Genomic DNA, 16676 nt, shown 5'->3' with positions numbered 1-16676 from the left:
GGCTTCTTCCCTCTCCAGGTTTAATTGAGACACAAGAGTTTTGATAAAATAGGGGGAAAAGGCAAACCTAAAATTCAGAAGCCTATATCCTTTCACACCGTTTGAGAGATGTCATTGCCATGATGAAAAACATCCTTTTCTACAAGGCCTTTAAGAATCAGTACTTCCTATTAATTTGGTATTGAGTCTCAATTTAGTTGGCCTGAGCTGGTTCTTTTCACGACTGCACTACAAATATTCAACCTCTGTTCTCTTACTGTGGCTAAAATTCTTGGAATATCATGGATCAGAAGCGTCAGTATACTTTCTACATCCAGTTAAAAATAAAAAAATATTCTTATTCTTCTATCTCTTGCCCACTCCAATTAATTCATTTTTCTCTATTTTTCTCCTCATCATTATTCCTTTGTCGAATGTGAGGTCTCACTTAAGTAAACCAAGAAAACTTGTCTCCCAACAGGTTTATGGCTATCTTACCAAATTCTACTCAACACAGTATAAGAGGCATAGTATGTATTCAATAACAATAGGGAAATTTCTATCATGAAAGTTTTAAGCATTCAAATTAATGCTTCTCTGTACTAGACACGTTTAACATTTCTAATGCTAGGTCAGTATGATGTTACTTGAGGAAGACCAATCTTTACATCTGAAGCATATTATCAAAAAGGAGCAAGGTAACAGGAAGGAACTAGAACCAAGGCGCTGCTCTGGAGTTGTGATATTACATTAGGAAGACACAATAGCTTGGTAGGCCTATGGCTTCACCTCAGCTCCAGCTTCAGTGCCTGCTACAGAGACTTGTACTGTAGGATAAAATGCCCAGTGTTGTGTTCTCTATGGGCACTCAAGTAATATTTGTTGGCTGACTTAATTGAGCTATATTTGCAAAATGGCAAGGATGTGAGGAAACTTTCCTACCTAAAAAGAAAGCATTCACGGTACTAGACATTTGGTAGGCAAATAAACAGTATAATTTCAGCCTAAAAGGAAAAATATTCACTTTCCCATCCTATAGATCAAGTGGCTAGTCAACTCAAATGTCAGCACAATATGTCTGGAAATTGATTTTAAATATTATAAATTGCATGTCATTAACTTTGAAGACATTTCTTTCCTTCCTTTCTTTTCCCATTCATTGCTCCAAATTCAAATGCAGAAGATGTAACTAATAAACTTCAATCTCACCTGGCTGGTTTGCAATGTGTCCAGCAGTGTGTACAAAAATATTAAATTTTAAGAGTCATGCACTGGACAGTGTTTTTAAACAAGATGTCCAAGATTAGTGGTGCATTTCCAAAGCAAAAACAAGTCAGGAATTTGCTCATGACTATAATGTCACATTATCATTTACCTGAATTAACCCTCTGACTACCAAGAGGCAGATTTCTCCACTAAGGTCTCTAAGGATCAACATCGAAGATAATTTTCAGTTTCAGAACCATCCATATAAATTTTTTACTATATTTCAGATAAATTTGCCTTTCCTTGAAATGGTTGCCTCGAAACACTTAGTTCCTTTTGTTGTCTTCACCATGTTAAATGGCAATGAGGAGCAGGTTTCAGATGGTAGCAGTTCAGTTGAAAGCTCATGAAGCTCAAGGTCATTTTATTCATTCTGAAAGTTCTACTGACTGTTTTGCTAATATTACATGCCAATGCAACTTTGCATCCTTAGTATTCCTATTGCCAGCTTTTACCTGTGAAATGGTAATAATTACTCAGTTAATTATCAAGCCTATCAGGTGGTGAAATAGAGGAGGAAACAGAAAAATAAACTGAAGAATATTTTATTGGGTGAACCAAAATGGGGAACTACTCCGACGAACTGCCACTGGCCAGTAATCAACTTGTAGTGTGTGAGAAGGTGAAAGGACTACAGGATTGCTCTCATTACATTGTTGATAGTAAGACTAACTTACATTATATGTGATGTCAGGCACTATGTGAAGTGCTGTATCTCAAAGCCACAAGAACCTGCTGCAATTACCATGTCTAGATCATTTATATTATTGTTGAATAAATATGGTCAGAAAATTCAAGTGCCATGCTTATGTAAGAAAGACTGTCAGGTTGCATTTTCGACCCTTCCTCCTAAAGGGTCTTGTTCTCTTGCTTAATATTTCATAAAATTACTGAGGCATCTCTGTGTACATTCTCCTTGAGAAATTTGAGTTTTATCCTGTGTCATTGAAGAATAAGTTGCAACCTATTTTTATATTCTTTGGAGGGTTGGGGATCATTACTTATGTACTATGGTGTACATATGGAGATTGGAGAACACCTTTGTAGATTTGATTCGCTCCTACCTTCACAGGGCTCTGGGAATTGGACTCAGGTCATCAGGCTTATGCTGCAACAACCTTTACTCAGTGAGTCATCCATCTTACCAGCCTATAGCCCATTTCTGTAGCTATGTCATCCCACGGCCAAATATTAACTATTCTTCCAAATGAAATTCCTAATCAGATGCTATGGGACTAGTAGTTAAAGGTAAAGAAAAACTACCATTTCTAAGCCCACTTGAGAAAAAGGGAAAGAGCAGTACTTCTCTCCTAAAATGAAGAAGGAAAAGGAAACCCACAATTTCAAGTGAAGCTTGTATTGGCAGGAAGAGGGGGTAGGGTGGGAAGATCGGTGTCTAATTAGAAGAAGGAAGGGAAAAGAGTTACAAGGTAGAATAGAGCGAAACTTGGTCCTCACTTCTATGTGCACAGACCTCAGCAGACAGCTGGAAACCTGCCAGAGAAGGAGGCCTTGGAAACAAGCGGGAAGACATTGGAGAGACTTTACCAAAACAAACAACGGCAGGGGATGTGGTTGGCAGTACCGAAAAAGCAAGGGACTCACATTGACTTTGAATGGTATCTCTCCATTTTGTTGTATAGGTTAGTTGTTGAACAGCTGCTACTGTCTAATATATCTACGTAAAACATAGACATATTTTATCTCGACAATGTAACATTATAGAGAGAAAAGACAATCCAGAAAAGAACATGAACTAGAAAATGTATCCAATATCTTACTAATCTAATAGCTTTATTTAATATTTTTCAGCTGCTTATTCAAGCATAAGTATAATTAAGATGTAAGTGTAATAATGAATGTTATTTAGCACACTAAGTATACATCTGTTATTTTACTAAATACTGCTTTACAAAACAGTGTAATACCAAATATAAGGTAAGTCCTTTCCATCATTTTTTTATTTATGGTGTTCTTGAGTTTTTCTTTGTGGAAACATGAGCAACAGTAATGAAAGTAGCAGTCGCTTTAACAGAAATCTACCATAATTCAGACATTCTATAACTACTGTTTCTAAGTTTCATTCATGTTTGCAAGGTAAGTAGGAAGAACTCTATCTTATAACCAAAAAGAATGTGTAATCAGAGGTTAACTGGCTGATTCCCTACCATAGCTCCAAGGACTGAATTAGATGTGCCTCGTTCAAAGGAGCTATGCTGTCACCATAATGTACCAACTTTCTGCTGCAGACAGTGTCTTTATTGTTCTATTTTGGAGTGTTTTATTGTAAACTTCTAAAATTAGAATTATTAGTGCAAAGAGGATAATCCCTTTAAAACTGATAACAACTTATTCCATGTTGTTTTCTACGAGGTTAATATTAATGTATCTTTTTACACAAAGAAATTAATTTGAGAAATAATAAAAGGGGTAAAGTCACAAGTGAGAGACAGAAAAAAAATCTTTATGTTGTCAATAGAACTTTAATCATAACTATCCTGAAACTGGGCCCTGCTTAGAAAATCTGACATTGGAAACTACTTTTAGCCCTGGATCTAACTAGGTTCACATAAAATTCTTCGAAGTTGACGTGCCTTAACATACAGTGAACGACTGCATCATAAGTATTCACTTAAAATGTATTTACATAGACTTCTCACTTTGTATGAGGATATGAAATCCAGAAAGAGAGCCACTCCTAACCTAACACTGAGAAAAAAATCAAACAATCTACAAAATCACACTTTTTTAATCTAGAGTTCAAAGCCATAAACAAGCCTTAAGTCTGAAGAAAGGCATGGACTCACCTATGGCTGCAGGGGAAACAGACATACATACAAGCAGACATGAAGAAAGCATGGATTTTTTTATGTGATTCACTAAAGACCACGCATGACTTTGCAAGTGTCATGGGAAGTGAGAAACAGTATGTAACTACAGACACACAGTCAACTCCGTGTGGATTTATGGCACAGCCAAAATGAAGGAAGATGCAACACTACTAGGACGAGGCAAGGAAAAGAGAGAGGACATCTTGGAAACCGACGTGCACACACACGCATGGCACGCACACACAAACACACACCAGAAACTATGGAAACCAGATGGAAATGGAGTGACATATTTATACTGCTGAGAAAAAATGTCAATAGAGTCCCTATGCCTATAAATATCTTCCAGAAGAAAAGAACTCATGCATTTCATTAGTAGGAGCCTCAAACTATAAGGAACATTAAAGTCTTTAGTCTTAAATTCTTCGTGTCAGGTATAAAACTGGATTTTCACAAATAAATGAAAATTTTATAAATGGCTAAACTAAACGTTAATATAAAAGGCATTATTTTTATTTTGTCTAAAGAAGTAGACCATCTAAGCCCCCCAAAAATGGTGAGTATAGAGTCAGTATATTCAATATAAATAAAACTTATAGCACAACTGAAGATTTTTATTACATGTAAAAACAAAATTTATATTAGTCATAATCATTCCAAGTCATCTGGTATATCATACAACTAAGTATAAGGGCATTGCTTGACTTTCATTAACATAAAACCTATATTTAAATCTTCATTTGTGGTGATGGCTATACGACTGTAAATACTGGTTTAAACTAATGATTATAAATATTTGCTTAAACTCATAAGTAAATTTAATTAATTATATATTAGACCCAGAGTTTTAAAAAATAATTTTTTATGCATAACATACCTTTTTCCCTTTTGGACTATTCTTCTCGTGAGGATATCAGAGCTCTGATGAATGTTTAATTCTTACCTTATTTCCAACATTTGGTGATGGAGAAGGTGCTATGCTTCTTAGAAGAATTACAAATGCATATATACATATATATACCCGTCTCAGGAATTGAAATACTTATGTAATATACATATTCTAAATGTGTCTGTCATAAAAAGATATTTTGCTACCCATGTAAAGGTGTTTTATCATTTTATTAGGAGGCAGAACTGAGAATATTAGCAATATGAAATTCGACATTGCATAATCAGTTCTGTTTCTGTGTAAGATCAAAACTACTTGAAGAACAGGAAACCTTTCTCCTTTCTGTTGTCAATCCCTCTGTTCCCTGTACTTGCTAAGCTTACTTCCATACTTAGGCCCGCCTACATTGTGGAATGTGCTTTGGTAAGAAGTTTATAAAGCATCTCACACTTCAACGTGGGCAGATAAATTAGAGACGAAGCCTCACTGGGAAGATGCTGCTCCAGACATGTCCTTATAAAGGACATCCTTGTCTGAATGGGTAAGAAGATGTTTCCTTTAGGAGTAGATTGGGGCATTGCTACACAATCCATATTAATATGAGCTGTGGTTTACTGTACTGGGCAGTACGGTTAGCCTACATATAGTAACATTGCTTTCAAGGGAAAGTCCTTGGCAAAAGAAGTGCTTCCTTGTATAAAACCTTGTATTTTAAAACATAAGATACCATACTTTAGAGTACAAGAAGCAGGCTTGACTAAGGTGACAATGCTACTTGCAATCTCTTAATACTGTCCTAACCCCCTGGAAAGTCTGAATATCCACCTCAACAACACCTTGCTTTTATCCTCCTGATAGCAGTTCTTAATTTTTCAGGAAGCCAGTCAACAATGAACCTCCAATCCAAATGAATTTCCCTGTTTTGTACACCTATATTGCTATGAGTTTTCTAACAGTTAACACATGACAATTAGAATGGCATAGCTGTGTGTTTACTTGCATACCCTATGTGGGTGTTTTAAACATTCATGTATACATATGCACACTTGATGATCTGCTTCAGTATTATAATCGCCAGAAGAGTAGGCAGGACACTTGTTCCATTCATTAGTTCATCCTAGGGGACTGTCACAGTTCCTAGAGCATACTTAGTTTGTAATATATAATTATTGAATAAGTACAGCTTTTCTTGAGAAATTCTTTAGCAAACTTTATTTACACATTTGCAAACTTGTTAATATAGAAAATTAATTAATTTTGTCTATCAATAATAAACCATTCAATTTAAAGTAGAATATAGATGACAAATCCACTGATACATATTATAAAACAAGTAATATTAGTATTTTTGTACATTCTATTTGATTTCCTTCTTTTAATCAAGGGGTTTCATGTTTGCTTCTAATTTTGCATTTTATGCTTATTGGTTCAACATTTTAAAATCTCAATGATGTATTTTAATTTGATTCACCTCTCAGATTTATGTAATATATTTTAGCAATATTTTATGTACACTGTTGGGGGTCTCACTCACAATTTCTGTTGTTATTAGGAAATTAAACATGAATAAATAATCTAGTTCCACTTACCAAATAGATTTTCCCATAAGTACCGAGACCAATGTTTTTATCTAGTGAGAATATTCCAGTTGGATCCTACAAAAAGCAGAACAAAATTAATCATTTTCCTTGAAAAAATTCCAATCCTCATTGTTCTTTTAGAATTCACAAAATAAAAGACACCCCTGAAACATGTTGTTTGATGAACCCATTTCCCAAAAGAATATGTAGCAATGTCCTCAGATTGAGTGTAGTAATTTATTTTAAAACACACTAAGAAAGTTTGAAATCATACATTAAGCTGTATACAGGTAAGTGTAGTGATATACTGTTTATGATATATTAAAGCTTGCCTGAAAGTAAATTCTTACCTCTATACAGGCTGAGGTATCCCTGTTCTCAACGTGGCTGGAAAATTAATGCCTGATACTGAGACCTTGCTCCTTAAATTCCTTATGTACAGTCCTAATGCTGGTGTATGATCCCAGTTGCTGAGATCATCTTTGTGTGAGCTGTTTCTCTACGAGACTGGATTAATCTTGTGTAGATCTGGGTGGTCTTGGATTTACGGAGATCTGTCTACCTCTTAATCCTGAGTCCTAGCATTAGAGGTGTGTACCACCACCTTCTAGTTTCTGGCTGCTGGAATTACAGATGTGTGCCTGGCTTCTATGGCTTGTGGCTGACTTTGATTTCTGAATCCTCAGGAAAACTTTAATAAATCATAAATAATATCACCATAAGTAACTAATTCTGAGTAAACTACATAGATATAAGTAATATAGAACAAGTTCACACACATGCTAAAAAAGTATTCACTTATTATCCCTTTCTGAGGTCTAATGACATAAATTAAAAAGTTTAACATTCATGAAGGAGGGGTAAATATTGGACAAAGTCTAACTGATTTATACCACAGAAACACTTAGAACAACTGTTTCTTTTTTTTTTTTTTTTTTTTTTGGTTTTACGCGACGGGGTTTCTCTGTAGTGGAGGCTGTCGGTCCAGCCTGGCCTCGAACTCACAGAGATCCGCCTGCCTCTGCCTCCCGAGTGCCGGGATTAAAGGCATGCGCCACCACTGCCCGGCTAGGAACTACTGTTTCTAATATGAGCACCAAAGCACGAACCACAGCATTAGGAGCTTCTATCTAAAACCAGGAGATAGTCTTGGTTTTGCTTCTTACATTCACATTTACATCAGCTTAGTGTCTTTCTATGGCACAAACTGATCAATATTCTTTTGACTCTTCATAACAAAGAAAATATATTTATGAATACAGTCCTGAATCTTTCATACTCATCATTGAGTATTATGCTCTTACAGTGTAATGTATTATCTTCCCATTCACCAAAGTATGGTTCCATAAAGTTTGTTTTTTTAATCAACACCAGAGACTTAAAAAATATTTGTATGAACGATGAATAGATATCAGTTTATACACAGAATGGTAAAGGTATTGGCAAGTACTTGGAAATTCAGAAAGTGTACAGAACACAAATATGTAATGATGTCATAAAATAATTATATCTCTGTGAAAAATGCAAGATAAAAAGAGTAAACAGAAAGCTACTCAGTAAGGAGCATACATGAAGAAAGTCATAGATTTCTTAAGATTAGTGTGATACTTATGTGATCTAGCAAAAGTGCCATGGTTAAATGACAACTCCGGATTAATCTCAATCAACAAGTATACAAATGGAGTCAGGAGAAGTGAGTTTTGACTCCAGAGCTGTTAATAACTAAATGTACAGCTCTGGGTGACGTTTATTCTCTTGGGTTCCATTATCACACGTGGAAAATGAAGGCATTGTGTTCAGTGATTTCTGAGTTCTAATATTTTGCAGGAAAAAATATCTGATACTTTCATCCTAAAATCTGGATGTTTCCACAGAAATGACAAAAGCATTAAGGCAGCAGACTCTTATTTTCTTAAAAACACTCATTAAAATTAATAATAACACAATAAAGTCATGATTATAAACAAGTTGATCAAGACACATCTTCCAGCTGAAAATGAAAAAAGATTTACATGACAGGTTTTAGTATTTGAGAAGCAAAGTATATTTAGTATCTTGTACATAACTTTTGCTATGACTTTCAGGAAGACTTATGGGGTAATGGTAAACAACAAAGGAGTTACTAAGAACCAGCTTTTAGGGACTATTACTTTAGCACATTTCATTCAAAGATATCCTTGGGAAGTTTATCTACACCATGAGGAAGTCGAGAAACAAAAACTGCTCACTTAATAAAAATGCATTTGTTTATTTATTTACTTATTTATTTCTTCTGTAATGTGTGTGGGCACCTCCATGCATGTCATAATGCACACATGGAGATCAGAGGACAACTTCTCAGAGTCGTGCTTTCGGCTTGTGGGTTCCAGGAACTGAACTTCAGTCTTCAGACTTGACCACAAGCACCTTTACCTGCTGAGCCATCTTGTTGGGCCAGGTTACTTTTTAAAACAAACAAGTTATCTAAATCCTATTGGTAAGCTATTATTTTATAAGTACGGTTGTGTTTAACCTGATAAGATACCATGTTTGGGAACTCTCATATTGTCTGAGGATATATAGCTGGAATCTCTGAATCTTCAGAAATTTATCTAATACTATATGTGCCCTTCAACAATAAGCATATCTTATAGTGGGGTTTTAAGTCAAAAGAGAAAGTAAGGAACTGTACTGTGTAAATCACAGAAATCTTGTTTCAGCTTCGTTAACATGGTCAAAAATCTTTGTTTTTTAGTCACAAGCAATGAAATCATCTTAATTAGCCGAATGCTCACTTTAAATAAAATAAAAAAATTTAAGTTTCAAGTTTTAAAAGCATATCCAACTTAGTATTCCTATATTCTAAGGCTATTCCTTTCATTCATTCCTCATGCTCTGTTAATCCTTATCTCTCCTCTAATCTGTTCTACAACTAAGTAAGTTACTAAATTCAGATGAGAGAGAACTTTGCTGATTTGTAAACTAATGCACAGTATTTCTGTCTCATTTTCTGTTTTAGTCAGCCCATATGTATTCTGGACTATAAAATAAGAAAGCCAAATTTCTAGATCGTCTCTCAAAAAGTGAGATAAAAACAAAAAGCCAAATTATTTCTGAGCCAGAAACTTTTAGGCAATTTTTAAAACGATTTTTCACATATTTCTATATATCCAAATTGTCTCTAGTAAATTAAAAACCCTAATGGAATTGTCCTTGAAAACCGGGATTTGAGAGTTGTTTCTTCTGAAGGAAGGCAGGAGAAGGAAAGACTGGGAACCCAGTGGTTTGTTTTCTTAAGGGTGTGGAAGAAGGAAGCAAATGAACCACTAGAAGGCAGTGTTTCCTGGTCAAGGAAGACACATTCCCCAGCCTGATCAATACAACTAAATGCACCTATGCAAAGGAGGAAAGGAAAGCAATACACGGTCAACACAGGTAGCAAGAAGTTTCAAATGTACTGACATTCACTTAAAGATTAGGGAACATGTTCCACTGCTTACAAAACAAAGGTGAGAATAAACACTGAGTATATAGTGTTTTTCTTCCATTATTTTAATGTTACAAATTGTAGTTTTATGAAAACAACTTGTCGGTAGAGTTCCTAAAATGTTGGTTCTAAAGAGATGAGAGTGAAGGATGAGCTTCACAACAGAATCAGAATTTAGAAAGGAAAAATCTGTATAGATCTCTACTTCATAGTCCATGGCTTGAATATATATTCCCTCCATGAGACTCATATAGAAACCCTGTTTAAAACTAAAGAATTCTTATTATGAAATCAGAATTCCCTTGGACGATTCATTTAAGATACCCAGATGATTCTCAATGCACGTACCCTGTCTCTGTGCACTAACATATGGAAAAAACGCTGTCTTGGAGATGGGGAATGTGCTTCAGAAAATAGACTGAATTACAATGTCAAGCTGAGGCAGTATTCTACATGTAATGGATGATATGCAGGTTATTTCAAACCTTGTGCACTTGAAGGCAAAACTGCTTCCACAGAGCAGCTCAGGGGCTTGGTAAAGTGGGAAGCTTCTCATGACTGAATGTGGAACTTGGGTTTTGCCTTCTTAGTGAAGACTGGGAAAACTAGAAGTTATATTTAACTGTAAACCTAGTGTGTTTCAAATACAGTGTTTGGATCATGTACTATTTCAGATCACCTCTGCCACTACTGGCCTCAAAGCCTGTCTAATCCTGACCTCAATATAGATTAGGAGTATACATGACAGTGTCAAATACCAAGCCCAAATCCACAAGGAATGTCATTACCATACTGGGCAGAGAAGGCTTGGGGGACAATCATAGTGAAAGACCAGCTAGATTCGGAGAGGAAGAAGATTGAGTTATGCAGGCTTATCAGTCACACATACATTATGTAATAAATTATAAATTAGCAAAAATGTAATATACAATTATAATTATAAACACATACACAATACAATTCTCTTTGCAAAGAAACGTAGCATCTCTGTACCACAAATCTCTGTACCTTTCTTCTCCTATAGTAAGTATATATTCAATTAAAAATTGGGAAAAGTTAGAGCAGATCATTGACTAGAATGATTCTGTATGGTCCATTTTTACTACCTGCACTTAGAAAATAAAGGCAAAAGAACCAAGAGCTCAAGACCAGTGTCAGCTACATAAATAACTGGAAGTCTGCCAGGGCTACATGAAACCCTGTCTTAAAAACCAGAGCAAATATGGTTGAATTGACCTATTCACTGATAATTGTAATGGCTTTCTTATCTTCTAAGACCCTATGGAAGAGGCTTTATAATTGCATCAAAATAGCATTTACAATTATGAAATCTATGTAATTTCTCTCCTCTAATTTCACAACTGCCTAATGTTTTAGCCATAAATATTATCTAGTTAAAATTACCACATAAATTTATATCACTCCTTTGTTGTTTTGTGCTATAAAAAGAGTCTTTTTGGAAGTTCAGGCTATCCTGGAACTCACTATGCAGCCAACACTCGTCCCATGGTTCTTTTTGATTTTCATGACTCAAATTTCCATCTGTTTATTTAAATTCCAATTTATACTCTTGTACAAGCCTGTGCTCTCTAGGATTACTATGTTACTTTTATTTAATTGATCATAGAACTATGTAATGTATAAATCCCAAACCTATATCTCATTGTACTTCTATATGTTTGTGCATGCTTATGCAAGATGGGACTTGAACCCAAGACTTGTTCAAGCTAGGCATGTACTCTACAGCTCAGTCAGTCCATACACAGGCCTCCAAGATTCCTTTAGATCAATTTGACATTTGAAGGGTTGCATCTCTCCTCATTATCTAGCTGTTTCCAAACTGTTACACTTAGCAGGGACATGTGCCAATATTCTCTCCTTCACATGTGTCCTTTTGAAAATAACTATTGCAAGGGATACTGCCCTATGCCGTTTTACTTTTTCCTTGATCATGTCTTTCTGCATCATAATGTAAATGTCTATCTAACTTAACTATCAATTCATCTATTCATTTACTTCAAAGTCTTCAAGATATAAGTTAAATGTAAAAATAAACAAAACAAAAAAGTATAGCTCAGTGACTAAAGAAACAATGACTTTAAATCTCTACACATTTGATATAAAAATATCGAAGAGTATGCTGCTCTTCAGCTATGTTTCTTTTCTTGGAATTTGGATCTAGGGAGAGGGGAATTACCTATTATTTGCTCAGACAGTGCAGAAATTAATATGAAATTCAGAAATATAGGAATTTTTCTAAATTGAACCATCTATGAATTTAAAATGAGGGAAAATATCACTTGTAGCCCATGTTTTTGTGTCTTTTCAATATCCCCCAACATTACAAACCAAGCTCATCTTTTTCTCCTGTACCCACTGCCACCCTCATCCAATCTTGAGAACAAACACTAATGCTTAGTGAACTACAGTATAAAGGTTTCAGCCTTTTTCTTATCTCCTGGACTCTCATCAAAGCTGTATGTCCCACAGCCATGACCAGGTCAGTTAATCCAGGGAATTTATCCTCAATGTTTGTGGTAATAAACCACAACTTTTTTGTGGTTGTTGTTCTTTGGGTTTGGAGTTCCCTGTGCTATCGCTTCTATAAGGTCTTTTCCATCCCCCATTTTGGTCATTTTTAGACAGCAGTTTCTTTCAGTTTGTCCATGTGTGCGCATGCACACACACACACACACACACAAGAATGCTGAGGAGGTGAGCAGCTCACTCACTGGCTTTACAGTCTTATTTGGAACAAATTAATCACAATCTGAAAAAGAAAATTCTGCTCAAAATGTAATCCACCAATTGAGTCCTCTATAATCCATAATATCATGTATAGGTCCTGGAACAGAAATGGTTTAAAGTGTATGTGGGATGAATAATGGTTTAATTTTTTATCTTTGGTCTAATATTATGGATTTGCAACAATAACAGCATTTCTAACAGTTGCCATTCAACAGTTTTGATTTGAAGTATGTTCTCTTAATGATTGATAGCAGTCTGATAAAATATTACCCATGCAGGCCACTTCCCCTCACCACATACCACACCATGTACTATAAAAGGAGTCTTGGGAGTGTCCCATTTTTAGGGAGGAAGGTATCTGCCGTCATTAACAACCCATATCTTTAAATGCCAAATATACAAAAAATTAATTAAGGCAAGATGACTTTGAATAGTGCTATAACCTCAGTTAATATTTAGCTTTTCTCAAGGCAAGGAGGCCAATGCCCTGAACTACACATTCTTGGCGATCATTCCAGCACAGAGCCTGCTTAATTCTCCTTTGGAGAGTCCAGGGGCCCTTTGCATTCAAGAGAGAGTGCAAATGAAATGCCAATCTAAACAGGGAACTTGAAAATGGATCTGGGTGGGATCCAGTATCAGCCAGAAACCCGATGCCATGAAATAAACGGTGTTGTTACAGTAGTAAGTCTGTTGTTTATGATGCCTTTAGTAGCGCACCAATCAATTTCAACCGGACAAGGAGTAAAAGCAGACCCTGCGCATAACCACGAACATAAAAATATATTTCGTTATCTAAGGGGCATAATACATTGTTTCAAGAATTAAAAGGCATGTACAGAATCCAGTTCTTATTTAGGACCCATCGAGTCCTTTTCGCTCCAGCAATACTAAATCGAGAACATTTTCCTGGTGAGAATAAACTTTTAGAAACTAGTACTACAAAGTGAGAGCAGTGTTACTCAATGCTTCAATTTTCTAGTGCTCATTACTTTTTAAGGGGTCACCCATAGGCAGAGATCTGGCAAAAGAAGCTGGGGGGGGGGAGCAGGTGGTCAGCCCCTTGTCCTCTCCAAGAATGCTGCTGTGACAGGTACCCGGGAGCACCTAGACAAAGAGGGCTCTATTTAGAAAAGGCCCCACCCTGTAGGACCCACTTCTTTCTCCCCAACCTCACCTGGTCCCTTTCTTTTTTCTGGCCTTCATCTTAGCCAGGAGCCCAGGGACACTGATTCTGCCTGCTTTCCTGGTCCATCCTGAGGCACAGCCCATCGAAGTCCTGGCCTAGGCTGCTGGAGGGTGTGGGCTGTTTTCCCCTGGGCTTTCAAAAGCCTAGGAAAGAAGCGCACGAGGAGGGTGGTGGTCTGGAGGTACTTTACTTACCGGTTAGTGGCCCAGATCTGTCACCTCCTTGTCCATCCAACCCCCAGGTCCTGCCATGACTTCGAGAAGAATCAGAGCAGGAGACAGAGACCGAGTCCAGCAGGAGCTCTGGGACTGAGTTTCTGAGATAAAGGAGGAAGAAGAGTTTAAAGGGGTCCCGGGAAGGGAGGAGGGGATGGGAGAGAGGAAAGGGAACTTGGGTTTGTGGCTTGGGAGAGGAGGGGAAAGGAGTGGAGAACAGTGAGCTGAAGGGAGGGGGAAGAGGAAAGCTCGAGTTTTCGAGAGGCGGGAAAGCAAGTTTGGCTAAGGGCAACAGAAGAGCTTAGGCATCCTTCCGTTGAGAAGCCAGAAGGGCGCTCCGCAGGGAGAGCTCACAGCTGACAGGGCAGCTTGCGCCTTTCAGGGTGAGGAGGGGGGCGGTGCAAGGCAAAGGGGCCTGGAGGAGCTCGAAGGGGATTGGTGGGGCGTCACGTCCTCAGGTGGGCAGCCGCGAGCAGGGAGGCTAGCCAGGGGGCCCCGGGGCTGAGCGAGCCTCCCTAACGATCTTCCGGCCAGGCTCTAGCCGGTCGCACCCCGCCCCCACGTCCTGGGCTGCGCCTGCCGCCCCGCCAACGCCCCCGCCCCAACGCCCCCGCCCCCGCCAACGCCCCCGCCCCCGCCAACGACCCCGCCAACGCCCCTGAGCCTGCCGCCCCCGCCAACGACCCCGCCCCCGCCAACGTCCCTGAGCCTGCCGCCCTCCGCCCCCGCCCTCCGCCCCCGCCCTCTGCCCCTGCCCCCGTCCCCGCCCCCGTCCCCGCCCCCGTAAGTAATGCTTACATTACTTACCATTTGCTATTCTAAGTAGTATATACCTTGTATAAATAACAAGGTAGTATTCTTGACACTTTCCTTACCATAAAAGCTAATGCTCAGAAAACTTCCTTCTAAAAATACATATATCCATGCTTAGAGTTCTACCCTCATAGTAGCACATTATTTTTGTGAAATGGAATTCATTATATTTTTGTCCATAAAATGCATTTGATCATATTCATTCCCATAACCATCTCATATGCCCACTGTCTGATTCTTTCCCAACTCTCCACCTTCAATATGCATTGTATTTCATTGCTAGACTCACAATTGCTCATGCACACATGTGCATCCTCAAACATGCTCACATCTACAACATTCTCACTTTACATACTCACAATTCCACTCTTGCACTTATCTACCCAACTCCTGCATATGTACACCCTCACTTGTCATACATTACTGCACCCTTGTGCACAACCAACACGCATGTGCACTCAAATCACTACCCAACTCATGCACATATACACCCTCACTTGTCATACATTACTGCACCCTTGTGCACAACCAACACGCATGTGCACTCAAATCACTACCCAACTCATGCACATATACACCCTCACTTGTCATACATTACTGCACCCTTGTGCACAACCAACACGCATGTGCACTCAAATCACTACCCAACTTCTGCACATATACACCCTCACTTGTCATACATTACTGCACCCTTGTGCACAACCAACACACACACATTTGCACTCAAATCACTCCTAAAATTTCACAATCACAGCCTTACAACCAATATGTACAATACACACAGTACACTAAGTACTCTTCATCCATGCCTGTAGTCACACAACTTTACACACTCGAATCGACACACTCATGTTTACATGTCATTTCAAAATCATACACAAAGATCTATACACAGTAACTCATTCAAACACACATGCTCACATAAAAATCACACACTAGGTTACATTCATACACACACTCAGAGTTACATACTAACACTATACACCATTCTGCCCTTTCCCAGTTACTAACACAACAGGCAAGGTGATGTTCCCTACATAGTTGCCCTTAACCTCTGCCTTGCTTAGTTCCTGGCACTGACAGGTAAGGGATCCTGGACACTAAGCAGTCAGCCAAATTTCTACCTTCCTCTCAGCTCCTGCTACCTGCAAGTAAATGGGTCTCCACACACTCAACACGATTCAAAAATCTGCCTTCCCTCAGCTCTTGGAATCCCAACATGTAAGGGGTTCCAAGACCTGACAAGAACACTACCAAGACAGGCCACTGTGGGAGGGAAACTTTTTGCATGGCTCCACCCTGAGACAAAGAACTACAGGCAACAAAGGGATGCTGACAGTCAAGAGTAGTTTGTTCCAAAAGAGGAGCCCTTTAATTGGTTATCCAATACCAGGTGGTCAGCCCTGAAATACAAGCAACAGTAAGGAGGGTTCAGCAAGATTGTATGTATTACAATAACAGAAAATAGAGGCCAGGGATTTGAGAGGAAGGAAGGGGCAGCGGACCACAGGAGAAGCTGGAGACTATGATGCTAATATTCAGACATCTGTACTGGCCTGTCCTTGGGGTTCTGACAGGATATGCCCTCAGCTGCAGCCACCTGTGAAAAATAATTATGTTCCCTTTTAAAAGGGCCCTGTCTACCACTCACCCTCCTCTTCCTCTCCCTCTCTGTCCCTTTCCTCTCTCCTGCTGCTCCT

At 38.3% G+C, this 16676-nt stretch overlaps 1 long non-coding RNA gene across 3 annotated transcripts; it reads right to left on the bottom strand.

Annotated features, from left to right (window-relative positions):
• Positions 1-1248: 1248 nt before the first annotated feature.
• On the bottom strand, positions 1249-14725 carry LOC121136316. 3 transcript variants are annotated; one of them, XR_005873456.1, is made up of 4 exons: positions 13937-14725; positions 6555-6620; positions 2851-2923; positions 1249-1700 (listed from the first exon to the last, which is right to left on the bottom strand). It is a non-coding gene; the product is annotated as an uncharacterized LOC121136316 (long non-coding RNA). The 3 variants fall into 3 exon arrangements; XR_005873454.1 differs by having other exon boundaries at positions 14143-14725; XR_005873455.1 differs by lacking the exon at positions 2851-2923 and having other exon boundaries at positions 14143-14725.
• Positions 14726-16676: the final 1951 nt, after the last annotated feature.

The sequence above is a fragment of the Mesocricetus auratus genome, unplaced genomic scaffold (assembly GCF_017639785.1).
Source record: "Mesocricetus auratus isolate SY011 unplaced genomic scaffold, BCM_Maur_2.0 Super-Scaffold_100062, whole genome shotgun sequence".
Classification (NCBI taxonomy): Eukaryota; Metazoa; Chordata; class Mammalia; order Rodentia; family Cricetidae; genus Mesocricetus; species Mesocricetus auratus.
The sequence above is the reverse complement of the archived record's forward strand: the minus strand, read 5'-3'. Positions and strand labels throughout refer to the sequence as shown.